Genomic DNA, 18621 nt, shown 5'->3' with positions numbered 1-18621 from the left:
CCTTGCCCCTTGAGTACTCACTTCTCTCCTTACTCAGCCTAAATTCCAGAACCAATCACTAAATCACCCTCCTAAGTGACACTCAACTCCCTTTCCTCATCTTTCCCCTTTTAGTTGCTTGGCAAAACCTCAACCCTCATTAAATCCTACTTTCCCTGCTGCACACAACTGACTGATCTCACTTTAAATCCAGGACCACTAACCCCAAGTGGGCCTGCTATGCTACCTGGCACTCACACTACATTTCCCTCATCAAATCAGTCAAATCATTGTCCCATTCTCCTAGGTGACTGCATTATAATCTCTTCCAGCACTCTCTCCCTTAGTCTCACTTTCAGCTGATGACTTTGCTTCTTATTTCAATGAAGGAGCCATACTGGTTCTTTTAAAACAAATCAAATAGTCCTACTTCTCTGTTCAAAACCCTCCAGTGGATTCCCCCCTCTCCCTTGTAGTAGACACCAAAGTCCTTAGGATGACTCACAAAGCCCTACATGACCTGTGCCTAATACCTCTCTGACTTCACACCCTTTGTCCTCCCTATCATTACTGCTCCTGCCTTACCAGCCTCCTTATTGTTCAATTAACACAATCAAGCACTCTCCTCCCTCAGGGCCATGGCACTTCCTGTTTCTTCTGCAGAGAACACTCTTCCCTCAGGTATATCTACAGGGCTCACTCTTTTGCTTCCTTTGTCTTTGTTCTCAGTGAGGTCTTCTCCCACCATTTGAATTAAATTTGAATCCCGTCCTTCATCCTGGAACCTCCTCTATCCCATTCCTGCTTTATTTTTCTCCATATCACTTACTACTATCTGTATACTATATAATTATTTGTTTTTGTTTTTTTGTCTATATCCACTCACTAGAATGTAAGTTTGAGCCTCTGGGCCAGGATGGTAGCCTGCTTTGTCCACTGTTAAAACCCTAGCACCTAGAACAGTACCTGATACATAGTGGGTACCTAATAAATCTTTATTGAAGAAATGAATGAATGAATGAATGAATGGAGCATCTTTACTAAAGGAGGTATGTCTAAACCTTACCTATGCTTGCTAGTTTGTCAGGCTGTTGCCTCTGTAATCATTAACAAAGAACACTTAAATCCAAATTTATATTTGATTAGCAAATAGGAAAAGCTAGAGAATCACAAAAATAATGATATACTGCAAGGGTAGAACAGCTGTGACCAGTGCTGTCTCTGGCAGGAGCATCTGTGTGTGAGCAGTTTCCTCTGCCTAGAAAAAAAGGAGCTGCTGGAGTCCATTCTCAGCAGATATCTCAGAAATAATGGCTTTTAACTCAAAGCTGCTTTTTCTCTTTTGAGAAAATATAAGACACAAAAATTATGTTAGGCCCATGAAATTTGCATAAAGTCTCACTCACATTAACCAATACTACTCACCTCACTACAAAAGTGCTTTCTAAGTGACTGAAGGTTGCCTTCATGTTAGTCAAAGTTAATGACATGTCTAAGCAATGCAAAAAAACATATTAATATTTTATCAAGATATAAATATTACCAAATTTTATTATACCATAAATCACTCAAACTGTTTTCTTATACCTATTTCTGAAGACAGCATTAAATTATGTAGATCTGTATTATTAATACATTACAATCTAGGGTGTTGGGTTAGAAATTTTAATTGAGTAGTGGTTTGGGAATTTTTTTGAAGGAAAAAAAGCAAGATCAATTTTCCTCTTGCAGACTTTAGTAGGTAATATGAAAGTCACATATTTTACCTGCTTTATAAATCATTTTTTAAGTTCCCTCTTCCATCTCAGCACTCAGAACAACCCAGAAAAGCACTGAAAAACTCCTCAAATTTAAACCATTAAAATGAAATCTCTGAGTGTTTGAAAGGATTTACTGTAAAAGTATCAGTTTGAGATTAAGTCAATAAAATTAGTCACTTATGACCCTGAAGGAGGAAAATGGCAGAGGAGGAGGGAGTTGGAAAACACTACAGAATATAGTGCTGTTAAAGGAAAGGGACTTGGGGGATTCCTATTAATTCACTGTAGTTAAATTCAAATACAAGTTTTTCTTTGTGTCATTTTCTTGTGGTGTCATTTTTTTATCATCAAAATTAAGCAAGAAATAGCCACTAGAATTTTTCATTTGGATTTATTAGCTACATAAGCTAACTAAAATCTACATAAAGGTTTTAAGACAACTTAGTTGACTTGAATGCCAACTGAAGTGACAGGGTCAGCTTTTTTATATTTTTTTATTTTTTATAAAGCTGCTGTTGTGCAGTTGACAACCATGGATATGAGAAACAGTTAATCTGTCATTCCTCTATACTAACCATTGTCTGTTGACCCCAAAATGTGCAGAGCTAAGTAGGGAAGGCAGTGGGGGATGAGCTGAGAGGCAGCTTTCTGCCTTCTTGCAGCACTTGCAGATAGAGCCATGCAGTTCAGCTACCAACTGCTATTACTCCCTGTTTTGTGACTGCATGCCTTATCTCCCCCAAGACTGAACTTAGAGCAGTCCTAGAAGTTTCCCGTGTCCTCTACTGATCATATGTTCTTTTAGGTTAGGACCATGTCTGATTCAGCTTTCTAAATCTCACAAAACTAGCTTCACTAAAGGCATGGATGTATTTATTATCTAATAAACAACAAGCCCTTAAACAAGTAAGTAAATAAATGTTGACTTGATATTAAATGATTGAATAATGAATAAATGATTATCAAATACTCTATGACCCCTTGATAGGTGACCTCAGGGAATATCTCCTACATAGCAGAGCAACTTTGTGGTCCAAGCTCTACTATCCCAGCTGCCTGCTTAGGGATAGGGAAATCAGAACTTTCTGTGTTGCAATAACTTCAACGTAGCTTGGACCATTCCCCGCAGAATTTATAATAACATATAATATTTATGTTCTAGAGCTAGTCCTTCAAGCTGTTAAAATGAAAATCAATTTCTTTGTTAAAAACCAGTTAAAACTAGTTTGGCCACTAGATGGCACTTAAATGAGTCACAGCTCCAGAATGGGAAGGGGCTCTACTCCAACAGTCCTTTGGTAAGTATATAACTTGAAATCCTGAAAACATTCATTTAAAAAATAAATAAATGTAAAAGACTTACAATTCAACTAAATTTATAGCATGCCTATATACCAGTTACAGACCACTGCAATAAAGTAAATACTGCAATAAAGCGAGCCACACAGAATTTCTTCACCTCCCAGTGCATATGAAATTAATTTATACACTATACTACAGTCTAATGAGTAAAAGTATTACATCTAAAAAAATAATGTACATACTTTAATGTAAAAATAATTGATTGCTAAAGAATGCTAACCATCATCTGAGGCTTCAGTGAATCATAATCTTTTTGCTGGTGGAAGGTTTTGCCTGAATATTGATGGCTGCTGACTGGTCAAGGTCATGGCTGCTGAAGGTTAGGGTGGTTGTAGAAATTTCTTAAAAGACTCCTCCTTTCACAAATTATTTCTCTGTAGTATGCAATGCTGTTTGACATTTTACCCACAATAGGACTTCTTTCAAAATTGGAGCCAATTCTCTCCAATTCTGCTGCTGCTTTATCAGTTTACGTAATAGTCCAAAGCATTTGTCATCATTTCAACAGTCTTCACAGCATCTTCATCAGGAGTAGATTCCATGTCAAGAAGCCATTTTCTTTACCCATCCAAAAGAAGCAATTCCTTGTCCATTAAAGTTTCATCATGAGATTGCAGCAATTCAGTCATATCTTCAGGCTCCATTTCTAATTCTAGTTCTCTATTTCCACCACACGTGCAGTTCCTTCCTCCAGTGAAGTCTTGAACCCCTTAGAGTCATCCATGAGGGGTGGATTCATCTTCTTCCAAACTGCTGTTAATGTTGATATTTTGACCTCTTCCCATGAATCATGAGGGTTCTTAATGGCATTTAGAATGGTAAATCCTTTCCAGAAGGCTTTTGATTTACTTTGCCCAGATCCATCAGAGGAATCACTATCTATGGCAGCTATAGCCTTATGAAATGTATTTCTTAAATAATAAGACTTAAAAGTTGAAATTATTCCTTGATCCATGGGCTGCAGAATGGATGTTGTGCTAGCAGGCATGAAAATAACATTAATCTCCTGCACATTTCCATCAGAGCTTTTGGGTGACCAGATGGATTGCGAATGAGCAGCAATATTTTGAAAGAAATCTTTTTTTCTGAGCAGTAGGTCTGTATAGTGGGCTTAAAGTATTCAGTAAATCATGTTGTAAACAGATGTGCTATCACCCAAGCTTTGTTTTTCCATTTATAGAGTGCAGGCAGAGTAGATCAGGCATAATTCTAAAGAGCCCTGGGAGTTCTGGAATAAATGGGCACTGGCTTCAACTTTTAGGTCATCACCTGCATTACCCCCTAACAAGAGAATCAGCCTGTCTTTTGAAGCTTTGAAGCCAGGCAATGACTCCCCTCTCTAGCTATGGAAGTCCTAGATGGCATTTTCTTCCAGCAGAAAGCTGTTTCATCTATATTGAAAGCCTGTCATGTAGTGTAGCCACCTGCAATAATGATCTTAACTAGCTCATCTGGATAACTTGCTGCGGATTCTACTGCGGCCCTTGCTACTATCATCTCTTGCTAATTCACCCTGCACTTAAACATTATGGAAATGGCTTTTTTCCTTAAACCTCATGAACCAACTTATACTAGCTTCCGATTTTTTTTTTCCTGCAGCTTCTTCACCTTTCTTAGGCTTCACAGAATTGAAGGGAGGTAAGGCCTTGCTCTGGATTAGGCTCTGGCTTAAGGGAATGTTGTGGCTGGTTTGATCTTCTATCCAGAAGACTAAAACTTTTTCCAAATCAACAATACGGCTGTTTCACTTATCATTTGGGTGTTCACTGGAGTAATACATCTAATTGCCTTCAAGAACACTTCCTTTGCATTCACAACTTGGCTGTTTGGTGTAAGAGGCTGAGCTTTTGGCCTATCTCAGATTTGACTCGTCTTCCTCACTAAGCTTAATCATTTCTAGCTTTTTATTTAAAGTGAGAGACATGTGACTCTTCCTTTCACTTGAACACTTAGAGCCCATTGTAGGCCTAATTTCATCTATTGGCCTAATTCCTTTAATTTGCCTAATTTCAATATTGTGTCTCAGGGAATAGAGACGCATGAGGAAAGGGAGACAGAAGAAGATCAGCTGGTCAGTGTAACAGTCAGAAAACACACATTTATCAATTAGGTTCACCATCTATTACGGGCATGGTTCATGGCTCCTCAAAACAACTAGAATAGTAACATCAAAGATCACTGACCACAGATCACCATAACAAATAAAATAATAACGAAAAATTTTGAAATATTGCAAGAATTACCAAAATGAGACACAGAGATATGAAGTAAGTAAATGCTGTTGGAAATATAATGCTGATAGACTTGCTCAATGCAGGGTTACTACAAACCTTCAGTATGTAAAAAATCACAATAACAGCCAAGTGCAATAAAGTGAAGGGCAATAAAACAATATGTGCCTTTATTTCTGAAAGCTGACAACCCTCACAGTTGTAGGAGAGGAGGAAAGTACACAAGTGAAAAAGGCAAGCCTTTGGGTACCTAAAGGACTGCAGCGAGAATAATCTACAGGTCAGGAAACCCAGACTCAAACTTCCCTGGGCATCTCCCCTCAGGAGCAAAGACTGCTGGAGATGGAATGGAGCCTCCCAGAACTATGGATGAGCCTACTGTTGAGGCACACAAGGCTACAGAACAAAATGGAACAGAGGAGAAAACAGTACAGAAAATGCCAGCGTGTACCACATATAGAAAGAGTAAATACCGTTTCCTTAAAAACAGATATGAAATTTTTACATTGGTACATATGTACTGGTATTAAGTAACCATGTAAAATACATTTCTTACTGAAGTGTTGTCAAAATAGTTTGATAAAGACTGCCCTGGACCATCTAGCAAAAGCAGTTGTTCTCAGTGAGTGCCTGACTCTAACAGATATATGTAAGTCAAGAAGTATCTATAGTATGTTAGCCTATTTGAGCATTTCCTACTCCCTAATACAGATCTTTGATGTGAATGATTTGGAAGAATAGTATATTGTTGCAGAGACTGGCTTTATTCTTTTCTTCCTTGAAGAAGTATTGGAGAACAGCTCTCAGGTGCTTTACAGCTCTGTGGGGCTATGTGTCTAGTTCTTACCAGTGGGATATCGGGGAGGAGATGTTATCACTTCCAATGAGGTGGTTAAGAGCATGGGTAACTTCTCCACACTCTCTCCCCACCTTGTCTAAAGGCTAGGCACAGGCTAGATTCCAACGCCTTAGAAGATATCAGAACAATCCATCGAATACAGCCTGGATCCCTAAATGAAGCAAAGCTCCACCTATGCCTGACAACCTGCATTGGCTATGGCATGAGCGAGAAACCATCCCTTACTGTGTTGAGCCACATTTTGGGTTGTTTATTTTAGCAAACTAATCTGACTACCACAATTATATTTTTATTTAAACAGAAGGCAGATAACATATAATTAAAAATACACTTAAGCCAGAATAAACTACTGCACAAATGGACTCTATAAAGTGTACCAGCCTTGAACCAGCTGCTTTAGGAGTGGTTCCATTTTATTAGTATATTGATGGCATTTGCAGTTACCAATGGTTTTGTGATTGTGAATGTATATTAGCAACATTATCAGTTTGAGCCTAGAGCTTCTTTTTCTATATGTTAATCTTTACATGACTCATAACAGGAAAATAGTGATTATTTGTATATGTTGTCATTCACAAGCAAAAAGTTTGGCACCATTAATGCTGGGATAATGAGGAATAAATTACATACATCTGATACCCTTTAGAATAATCTTATATAAGAATTTGTGCATTTAGCCTCATCTATCTTTCTTGATAAGTAGGATTAATTATCTAAGTAAGTAGTTTATAAAAGTAACTCAAATGAATCCAATTAACTTATGTTGCTGCCCTTCTCAAATTACCATTACCTCCAGGATAAGATCCAAATGCCGCAGCATATCGTACTCTTCATGCCCTTGCTCACCTCCCTTGGCCCAATCCCCTTGACCCTGTCCTCACACTAAAGTAATGCTGAATTACTTACAGTTGTGCAAGTCAGCTAAAAAGCATATTTAAAATGCAGATTTCTGGACCCCAGTGTTAAGAGTCATGTTCAGTAGATTTGAGGTGAGACCCTGGGCTCTGAATTTTAATAAATATCCTAGGTGACTCTGATGCAGCTGAATTATAAATCACCTGTTGAAAAATACTATTTCAAACAAATGATAAAAGATTTTAACAAGAAATAATGCTACAAAATGCATTTTTATATTTTTAAAGATATAAACTTACTCATTTTATTCATATACAAAGTTATAAAAATAACTAAGTAATACATTTCTAAAATATCTATTGAATTTATTTCTAAAATAACTACTAAAGCCATTTTCTAGTTTGATTAGAAGTATTAACTATTCTAACTTCAACTACTATTTTTAAAATTTTTGAATCTATATATTAAAAAACAAAATATTGGATCAATTTCTATATTAGGCTGATTTGAAAAAAATAGCAGTAATATAAATAGGTAATAATACCCTCTGAATCATAGGGAATAAACAATCACAGATTAAATTCAATAAGAAAAAAATAGCCTCCAACTGCCAGTAGAGGATATAATCTCAAGGTTAGAGTCAAAAGAAAAATTCATTTTTCAAAATTAATTTTAATCGGAGAATAGTTCCATGTACATGAACTAACTGTGCCTCATATATTTCTTGACCATTAGTTTAGTTCCCAGAACTAGACTATTTTGGTAATATTTGGAAATATAGACCTAAATTTTCATTCCCTACTTCAATCCACTGTGAGCCTTTTTGCAAATCACTCCATTTCCTTCTTACACTCTTCATCTATAATATAAGACTAATATTTGCCAATAACTTTAAGATAAAAAAAAATCATATCTCTGCCAAAATTTGCAATTCTAGGAAATAAATCACTAGGTATAAATGCAAAATGTAATTATCCTGAAAGTTTTCCTTGTTGTAGTATTGGTAGAGCACATATTTCAAAAGTAAATATTGAAAAAGATCGGTCTCATGATTTACATTAATAAATATTTATTGAGATGCCTATAGGGTATTTGGCAATGTATTAGTCAGTGATCTTACATCAAATTTGAAATAGATTCACATTGCAAAGGAATATATAACCTAAATTAGAGTTTCAGGAATTGGAGACTGGCCAGGTTCTCCTCTGGGAAAAAATAATTCAAATACATGAACAGCTAACTGGGTCCATGAGAACTAGACACAAAACTCAATGGCTGAGCTAAAACCACTTTTTCAGATGCCAATCCTACAAACATCACTTTCAGGTTTCTTCTACAAAGAAGTATAACCATAATCCCCAGGAGACCTGAAGGAGCACCTCCTCTGAAGTCTAGGACTTCCTTTTCTGAAGTCTAGGAACCACATCACCTCTTCTCCATAGTAGCCCTCTAAGCAGGGTTGCCCAAAGGGATCTCAGTTTTAGTAAAACCTAAAGCCTTCCCACAGAGTAGCCTCAATTTAGAATTCTAGACTTGGCTTCTTAGATTAAGGATTCCTTTTAACCAATTTGTAGAGCTTAAGTCATGACAGGAAACAACACGTTGCAGAGTAATTAAGCCAAGAACTCTGTGTCAAAGTTTCAAAAGCACATTCTACCTTTGACTCACCCTAGGACCAATGGAGGTGATTTCACTTCTCTGGAACTCTTTTTTCTCATCTAGAAAATGGAAAGATGAATACTAACCTGCTTTGATCAGAGAATTGTTACACGGGGAAAAAATGCGTTTGTAAAGGTCTTTGGAAAATACAAAGAGCTATAGAAAGGTTAAATAATAAAGGCTTTGTCTAAGCAAGACTGGAAAGGCTACTTCTCTTCATTTTTACCCTCTGTTGAACTCACCTTCCTTTACAGGCTACAAAAGAAAGAACTCTGTATTTTCTCCCTAAGCATGCTTTTTAAAAAAATAATTTTAAATGCCTTTTATATTCATGTTTCATGTTCTCCTGGAATTGGCTTTTTTCCTCTAACAGTATATAATTCAAGATAATGAGGAATTCAGAAGAACCACCTGCTGATGAAAACATCCACAGGCTGGCCTGATGCCCAACAAAGATGAGTCCAATCCATGAGCAACTAGAAAAATCTGCCTCTTTCTACACAAACAGTTGGGTCCCTCATCTCGTATCACAGACTTAAGGCCCAACAGCCCTTTATCAAATTCTTATGGAATAGGAGTACCTCTCCCAAGGGATTTTAATTTTTAATAGGTTGAATTTCTCACCAGCTTGGGAGCTTTTCCTTTTCCAGTTTATTTTCTAAAAATAATTCACTTCCTTCTGTCTCACAATTTACAAAGTATTTCTGCATATTTTACCACACATAAAACCAAAGCACATAAAGGAGGAGTACTTTAATGAATTTAAACATATGTATGAAATTATCTGTCTACCCAAGTAATGAATAGATGCCCTCAGGACCAGGTAATGAAAAAAACAAATATTTTACCTTGCCCCCAAATTTTATAGCCATTGTATTTCATGTTTCTGATAGCAAAGAAAAGGGAAATAATCAAGTCAAGATATTTTTAGTTTTGTTTCACCCATCCTGAAACAAACTAAAAACATAAAATATAAAAATAAGATATAATTTTGAGTTCTAAAACCAGGTATCCCCTTTAACCAATCCACAAATACTAGACAATCATTGACTATTTTTTTTCTTATGGGAATGCTTTAAAAAGAAATGTAAGTTATCAGCTGATTTTTCAGCAGAAACTCTACAGGCCACAAGGGAGTGGCACAATATATTTAAAGTGATGCAAGGGGGAAACTTACAATCAAGAATACTCTATCCAGCAAGGCTCTCCTTCAGATGTGATGGAGAAATCAAAAAGCTTCACAGATAAACAAAAGCTAAAAGATTTCAGCACCACTAAATCAGCTTTACAACAAATGTTAAAGGATCTTCTCTAGTCATCAAACCATAAGGAAAGAGAACAAAAAGAAGAAAGAGAAAAAAATAAAGAGAGATCTACAAAAGATTGCTTTGGCTGTTCAGAGTCTTTTGTGGTTCCTTATAAATTTTGGAATTGTTTATTCTATCTCTGTGAGGAATGTCACGAGTATTTTGATGGGGGTTGCGTTGGATCTGTGGATTGCTTTGGGCAATGTGGCCATTTTGATAGTGTTGATTCTTCCAATCCAAGAGCACAAGAAATCTTCCCATTTCTTTGCATCATTTTGGTTTTCAGAGTATAGGTAACCTCCTTGGTTACATTTATTTATAGGTATTTTGTTGTTTTTCAGGTATTGGAAATGTCTCTGCCAGTTACAAAATTCTTATTTTTGAAGTGAAGAAAAAAGGAATGAAGGGCCGTAAATGACAAAATATCCTTCTTTTTTATGGGTGAGTTGTATTCCATTACATATATATATATGCTGCATCTCCATTATCTATTCAACTGTTGATGTGCACTTATGATGCTTCCATATCTTGGCAATTATAAATAATGTTGCTGTTACTAGCAGAGTGTATGTATCTTTTTGAGTCAAGTCTTACTTTGTGGTTGGCATTATTCCTTTGATAACCATGTAAGTTTAAAAAGCTAAAGCTCTAAACATTCTTAGAAACAATGAACAGCACATATACGTAAATTAAAAGATGTATGTGCACTAAAAAAGAAAAAAGATCTATCAAGCCATGAAAGTCATAGAAGAAATTTACTAAATGAAAGAAGCCAGTCTGAAGAGGGTGCAAACTATACGATTCCAACCAAATGACATTCTGGAAAAAGCACAGCTACAGAAACAATAAAAAGATCATGGTTTCCAGGGGTTTGGGGAGAGGGAGGGAGGGAGGAATGAATAGATGCAGCACAAGGGATTTTTTAGGGCAATTAAATTATTCTGTATGATACTATAGTGGCTACATGTCATTATGCACTTGTCAAAACCCATAGAATGTACAACATCAAGAGTCAATCCTAACGTAAACTATGAAAAAAAAGAAAGAACTAATTCCTGAGTCAAACTAATGCTAAAGGGTTTGAAAGAAAAGTAGAAACCATCAGTGGAGTCATAGAAGGAAAGGCCAGTGAGTTCATTAGAAAAATAGAAACCAACAAGAAAAACAATTATAAAAATGGTAGAGTGTACTGAACTGGAATCTATCTCATGGATGCATTTCAAAGAGAAAGAGAGACACTGTGTCAAATGAAGCTGATAAAGAAACGTGTGGATTGAGAAATCTTTTTTTCCTGTGATAGAACTGTTCTAAAATGGGATCGTTAGGGAGACACAACTCTGCACATTTACATATACAAAAACGAAAGAATTCTGTATAAATGAGTGAATTTATGGCATGTAAATTATAACTCAAGAAATCTCTTTCAAAATGAAGGAGTATTTAACACATATCTACCCAACAGAGCTGCTCCCAGGTATTCGTCTCACAGGGTAAATGAAAAAAGATATTCAGAAAAAAGATGCATGTATATATATATATTTATTTATTTACTCATAATAACCCACACTTGAACTAACCCAAATGTCCATTATTAAGAGAATGGATTAATATTTTGTGATATAATCTTACAAGGTCAAATTACTCAGCCCTACAAGCAGAATGAATGGCATATTCAAATAAAAATATGTAGCTCTAAAAACATTACTTAGAGTAAAAGAGACAGATATCAAAGTATACATTGTGATTTTTTTCATTTTTATCAAGTTCAGCCACCATCAAACTGATGCATGCATGTCGTGAGAGTGTGTGTATTTCAACTGAAATGTGACAGAGGGTATATATATTCTGTGTTAATGGATGTGATTCAAACATATGTTTCATACACTGACTTTTCCGATACTGTCAAGGGTTAGGAATTTGAAAGATTTGTGAAATCATAAACTTTACATTGACACATTTCAGTATATTTTTATTGTATACAGATATAAACACAAAAAGAAAGAGGTAAGAAAAAATTACCATTAGACAATAATGGAGAAAATGAAATTTTAGTTACAACCCTCTCCTCTGACAGCCACGCCTCCTCCCCACCGACACTGACCTGGTAACTGACCAATCCAGGATGTCAGTTGCTGGTTGGGTTCCAGGTAGAACAATGGGGTTTCCCCTGCGGCTTATTGTGACTGGTGGATCCACGGTAACTGGGCAGAGCCCTGTGGTGAGTCAGTGCCACGGAGAGGCTGCTGACCTCTGTGGAACTTCGCTTTGGGCTGATCCTTAGAAAGCTGAGTGCGGTCCTGGTTTTGCTGCTGCCCAATGGCCTGTGTTCTCAGTTCATGTTCCAGAGCCTCTGCTGGGAGACAGTGTTGAGTCTGCCTGTCCTCAGCTTATGCGTGACTGTCTTATTTACTTTCAGACTTATTCAGTCTGTTAGAAGTCAACTTAATAGAAGACATGAAAAACAACTGGCAAAAACACTGGCTGCACAGATTGAGGAGAAATGCCACATTATCGACAAGTTTTGTGTAGCTAAAAAGGAGTATGCCAAGATGGAGACAACTTTAAAGAATGCCAGACTAGAGAAGGAGCCAGTAAATATACCCAGCCTCACTGACACTTACAGAAAGTTGATGACAGTTAACCTGCATTTAAGGAAGGAAATCAATTTTCTCATCCAAGAACAGAAGAGACATCCGTACAGTCTATACAAGAAGAGTTGGCGGAGATGCTAAAGTTGCTCAAGTTCCTGGAAGAGGTCATGAGAATCAGCACATCACAAGGGGCTTTTACAAACCAGCCAGGGGACCAAGCACCAAATCCTGATGGTCCCTTTCCCAGGAGTAGGCCCTCGTATTAAAGCTTGCTGTTCCCTTGCCTCCACTCAGGCCTCCCAAACTGCCAGGCTGCATTCACTCACATAGTGAGATCTCTACCTGAGCTGCATTGAGGCCAGTGGATGGAGGGCAATCCCCTCCTTTGGACCAGAGTTCCTCCAACTTTACAACTGAGCACAGCAGTGAACTCCTTCATGGTCAACATCTCTCATGTAAAATATATTGGAATATCCAGAACACACCACAAAGCATGGAACTATTTTTATATTCAGCAAATGTTTGTATTATCTCTTACTAGTTGTGAAAGAAATGTTATAATTGAGACTGATCTTCTACCTAGTTTCAATCTATATTAAGCCTCATTTCTCAAGACAGTTTGAGTAACTGTTATGTATCAGCAATGTAAGTGAAGTGTATACGTAGTTATTCTGTGTACAAATATTGCATTATAATTTGAAAATGTACACAATTTGTCAATATAAACTTTTAGATGGCCATAGCATTTATCTATAGAGTTTAATTCTGAAGTCGTAAGTTTAAGTCAGAGTCCTTTTTTACCTGAGTATGTATAGTTAAAAAAAAAAGATGAACTTTTTTGTTTGTTTTTTTGGTTTGTATTTTAAATCAAAGGTGAGCTGTAGGAAGATTAATCTGGAAGATGTATGTATAATAGATTAAAGGAAAAAGAATGTATCATTCTGGGTGCAATCAGGAGACAGAAACCACATAGTAATCTGACTAGGAGAAGTTTAGCATTAAAAATTTATTTAACTATGATAGAGGAGTAACCATAAAGATGTAAGAGAACTCTAAAGAGAACATCATGGTTGATAAAGCGTACTCAGTGAAGAAGAAATCTGGATGGAGGGCCTCCTCACCAAGACTGATGTAAAGACCTCATTGGAAACAAGGTATGATTGCAACCCACTGGATAGTGGAGATGTCTGCTGGGTTGGCAAGACCAGTTGGTCCACAGTCACAGCACAGCAAGAGATAACCCTTCAGGAAGTAAGGCAAGCCGAGGCTGGGGGGTTAGCATACAGAGGGAATCAGGGCACTATTACTGGTACAAGGCCTGAAGCACATCGCAGGATGGTTATAGGAAACCACCTGTAGAGTGCAGCCCAGCAAGGCTGGTGGGCATACACACGGAAGAAATCAGGGTGGCACTGCCTGCATGAGACCTGGAGCATACCAGTGTCCACTTTGGGATGGTTGAAGCAAGGTAGTCACCAGGTTCAGCACTGGCTTATGAAGTCACCAATGGACTACCCATTCTGGGGCACATTTCAGCTTGAGCACCAGTAGCTGCCCCCCAACACAAACACATACACTATTGACAGACCCCGAGGTAGAAGGAAGGAAAAAAACAAACAAACAAACAAACAAATGTGGCACATTAACTAGAAAGAGAATCTTCTGTCTTCCTGCAGTGTCCCTCCAGCAACCTCTAATGACAAAGTTTAACATTGTGCTCACTGTGACATAGAAATGCTTAAAGAGTCCAGCCCATAATCCCAAGCAGGTACTGAAAAGTAAATTTGGAGCTGAGAGACAACAAACTGATTAACTGGGATAAATAGCTTGGAAGTCCTCCTCCCCTCCCACTCGAACCAGAGTATTAACAACAGAAACAGCCATTGATTAGAACTATAATTTACTAATAGGCCTCCAGCCATTTCCCAGGCTGTTCTGAGTTCCTGTAACCATGATCCTCAACTGGTTCCTTAAAAAATATTCTCTTATTGCAACTTTAATGATCACTCTAAAGTAAAATTCTAGCTCTTCAATAGCTTTCAGTGTCTTCTCTTTTGGGGAGAAGGCAATTATAACAAAGGAAAGGGAAAGATGGCCTCTGGGGAAGCGCAGACTTTCATTCCTGCATTCTGCCAAGGACAACTAAAACTGACCATGGCAGTAAGATCGATTTGAAAGCAACTGGAACTTCAGTTAAAAACAACTTCTGTATCCAACAGTGACTGATCCTCTTGCCCACTTGACAAATACTTCTTGCTTAAGGTAGGGCAATCAAAACCTTTTTCCCTTGATCTCTTCAGGCTAGTCACACCCATTCAGGAATGAAAGAGACCAAAGAGAAAGGGGGAATTAAGGTGGATAGTACTTTTAAGTAAACATTGCAAAAAGTATGTTCTTGCTCATAGGTTTGTAAATAAGGGAATATCTGGTGCAAGCTTCTCCACCCAGAATGTATATAAATGGATTCTGGAAGCTCTTTAATGTTTAATGTTTTCAAAGCCTCTAATGAAGGAGGATAGTCCAAAGGGGAAAGAACAAAACAAAATGACAGAAAAATCTGAGTTCTTCCATCTATATAGAAAACGTGCCATCAAACAATTTTTTTTACAAGCCATCAAACAATTAACTTTTTCTTTTTAATAATTATGTAACAGTGATTCATCTTTTACTGTAAGAGCACCTCTCAAAAATTCCACAACACGTTAATCAAGAATTTTCAAAAATCACATTCTTCAATGACATAATTCCATTTGATACTGCTGATCATCCACCTCTTCTAGTGGCTTCCATAATACAATGCTCTCCTATTTTTCCTCCTACTCCTACCTCTTTCTAGAGCATTGGAAACTCTCAGGCTTCCTCTGTAGGCCACCTCTTTCCTCATCCTACTCATCCATCTCCTCAGTTCTCAATTGCATGGTTTCAATCACTACCTACATGTAAATGTCATAAGTATGTTTCTGCAGCCTAGATCTGCCTACTAAGCAACAGACCTATATATCCAACTGCCTCTGAACATAATATGAATGCCTCCAAGGCACCTCAAAACCAGCATGTACAAAACTAAAGTCATCACCTTGCCCATAAACCTTTTCTTGCTTCTTTAATTCTTCACCTCTGTGAATGGCACCACCATACACCCAGTTACCCAAACTAGATACCTAGAAGCCATTCTTGAGTTCTCCTTCCCCATCAATTCCCACAGGAAATTCTACTTCCTAAATATTTCCGAAAACCACCCACCTCTCTTCATTCCCCCCAGCAACTCCCCTAATTCATGGCACTACATCATCTGCTGTCCTCTTAGTGAAGATCTTTCCATCCAAACCATTCTCCACCCACCATCCAGAGACATTCTTATATGTTGGAAATCTAATACATCAGAAATAACTCTATGATAAGAAGGGCCTAAAACCTTTCAGTCTACATACCTCCTTCTTGGCCACATATTACCAGGCTAGAGAGAAACAAGGACATCCAGTCCTCAGGCTGACCATCTCACTGTACAGGGCTCTAACAAGGGAAAATCTGTTCAAACAGAGACAAGCTAAACCAATCAGAGCCTTGCTAATAGAAATTTGAACTGTAAAATACAGAGAAATGGGCAGTTAATAGAGAGATAAGAAGCTGAAACAATGCAGAGAAAAAGGCCATGAAGTAGAGCAGAAGCCATAAATAAGATGACATTTTGAAGATGAATCTGTGATGTAGATGAAAGAAACCACGTGTACTATGGTAGTTATCAACTTGACCACACATCTAAATAACTTGAGAAACTTAAAAACTTTGTCATCTGGGCCCCATCTTAGACTGTTATTTATTCAACAAGTAATTTTTGAACATCTACTATGTACCACTGTTCTAGGCAAAGGATACAGTTGTGATGAAAACAAGTAAAAACTCTTAACTTTATGGAGCTTATGTTCCAAGTCAGAAACTACAGGGATGGAACTATACATGTTTATATTTGCTATAGATGAAATGTTTGTGTCCCCCCAAGACTCGTATGTGAAATTTTAGGCCCCAAGGTAATGGTACTAGGAGGTGGGGCCATGGGGAAGTGATTAGGTCATGAGAGTAGAGCCCTGGTGGATGGGTTTAATGCCTTTATAAGAGGCCAGAAAACAGTCTTCACCAGAACTCCATCATGCTGGCACACTGATTTTAGGCTCCCAGGCTCCAGAACTGTGAAAATTAATTTCTGTTGTTTATGAGACACTCATACAACCGCCCAAACTGACTAAGACAATATTCTAAAGTTCCACAGGTGAGTCTGAAGCTATTGAAGAGCTATTGAAGAAGAGGAGGGAATTGGAAGTGGGTAAAGGGAGATGACACAGAAAAAGAAGCAACAAGAGAACTGCTGAGTTATATTAAAGGCAGAGACCTAGTCTAAAGATCTGTGAACTCCTGGTACTGAGGTCCAAAGAGCCACCTGGGCTTTTGTTCCATCTTCAGTGAGACTCAGTTATAGTGTGGTTTTTCTGTTTTCCCATGAAGCTTTGCTTGTCCCAGACTCCTGTGTGGCCTGGTCGCTAAGCTGAGATTCCTGCTATATTTACCTTCCTCCTTATTCTTTGAAATAACTTGAGAGGTTCTATTCCTTAGAACAAAAATAACTGAACTAAAACGATGTCCTAAACTAAGATCCCATCTTGCCCTAGATGAAAGGCAACATGCCTAGCCTTTCGCAGGCCTTCTAGTCTATTCCCCTAGACACTGACTGAGGACCAGCAACAACTTACAGCAGTTCCAAGTAGGACACTTAGGATGTTACCATCTGCATATGAGTATGAGTAAGAGTATCCTACTGCCCCACAGACTTCTACTGCCTTTTGTTTATTCACCAGAGCAAACTCCTTAGACAACAGTCCAGAATGGACCTAAGTTAATCACTCTCCTTTGGATATCATATTTTGACTGTTGGCCACTAGTCTTGGGGTTTTCAAGCCTGACGTTTAGCTCAGACCATGCCCAGATCCAGCTTAGTCCCCTCCTCCAACATATCTCCCTCCAAGTTATTAATTCAACAAATATTTATTTAGTCTCTAGTATGTGTCAGACAGTATGTTAGTCACTAGGAAAGCAGCAGCCCCTAGCCTCACTGATTTCATAGTTTAACTAGAGAGACAAAAACAGAAGAAAAAAAAAGTAAATAATTATCAATTATGATGTATTATAAAAACAAAGGACTATAAACAGAAAAAAAAACAGTGAAATCAATTTTAGATAGGGTGTTCAGGGGAAGATTTTATGAAGAGATGACATTCTGGCAGAAGATATAAAGGATGAAAAGGAGCCTGGCATGAGGAACAGGAAATTCATAGGCCCTGAGGCAGGAAAAATATTCAGTTGAAGAACTGAAAGAGCTTCCAAGTGAGAGGGGTTAGGATGCTACCAAAATAATGAAATCATTCAATCTAAAGCTTTTAACAAAAATTTTTTTTTCTCTGTGTGCAGTTTCAGGATATCTGCAATTTTTTTCTCAGAGCAATATTGATGCAGGCTTGATCAAACGAGTAGACATTCCATCATGACTGACCACAACATTCAGTGAAACCAATTCACCTTTCAGTGGACATAGAGAAAGGAAAGGACACAGAGACTTTAATTATGCCATCAATACACTCAGTTGAGTGCCAGTCACACTCAATCCAGTACCACTTCTGTGCACAGACACCTGATTTGCTCTGCTTCCCCACTGGAGGATGCCACTCTGGAGTTCATTTCTACAGCTTGGTCACTTCTCTCAGCATTTTTCCTGCATTTTATACTAGCTCTTATACTGGAAACGCTTCCCTCACCTGTTTCCTATTGCCCTGAATGAACCACCAGGCCCCCACCATAGTTCGGATGAGTTGTCAGAGGCTTACAACCTTGAAACCCTGTTTTTGCTATGAGAACAAACCTGGCCTGCCTTTTGAGCAGAAAGGTAAGAGGGTAAAAGACCAATCTATAGCCAGCAGACATCCAAACATGTTAACAGGCCCAGCAAAGGTCAGTAAACATCCAAACATG

General features: G+C 37.8%; 1 protein-coding gene and 1 long non-coding RNA gene across 8 annotated transcripts in view; one reads left to right on the top strand and one right to left on the bottom strand.

The window, feature by feature from the left end:
• MTERF1 (mitochondrial transcription termination factor 1) overlaps positions 1–18621 on the bottom strand; it is a 415935-nt gene that overhangs the window by 377126 nt on the left and 20188 nt on the right. Inside the window, exon 1 of one of the 6 annotated variants that reach the window (XR_012074511.1) lies at positions 12114–12147. The exons of 4 other annotated variants lie outside the window; for them this stretch is intronic. The gene's annotated coding sequence lies outside the window, so the exon portion shown is untranslated. Of the gene's footprint in view, positions 1–332; positions 410–12113; positions 12148–18621 lie in introns of those variants that run through there. One more of the 6 variants, XR_012074510.1, reaches the window with a different exon arrangement.
• Positions 536–17000, top strand: LOC140697435 (uncharacterized). 2 transcript variants are annotated; one of them, XR_012074520.1, is made up of 3 exons: positions 536–660; positions 10354–10453; positions 16863–17000. It is a non-coding gene; the product is annotated as an uncharacterized lncRNA (long non-coding RNA). The 2 variants fall into 2 exon arrangements; XR_012074521.1 differs by lacking the exons at positions 536–660; positions 10354–10453 and adding an exon at positions 12164–13757.

The sequence above is a fragment of the Vicugna pacos genome, chromosome 7, assembly GCF_048564905.1.
Source record: "Vicugna pacos chromosome 7, VicPac4, whole genome shotgun sequence".
NCBI lineage: Eukaryota > Metazoa > Chordata > Mammalia > Artiodactyla > Camelidae > Vicugna > Vicugna pacos.
Note: the sequence above shows the minus strand (reverse complement) of the source record. Positions and strands in the feature narration are given on the sequence as shown.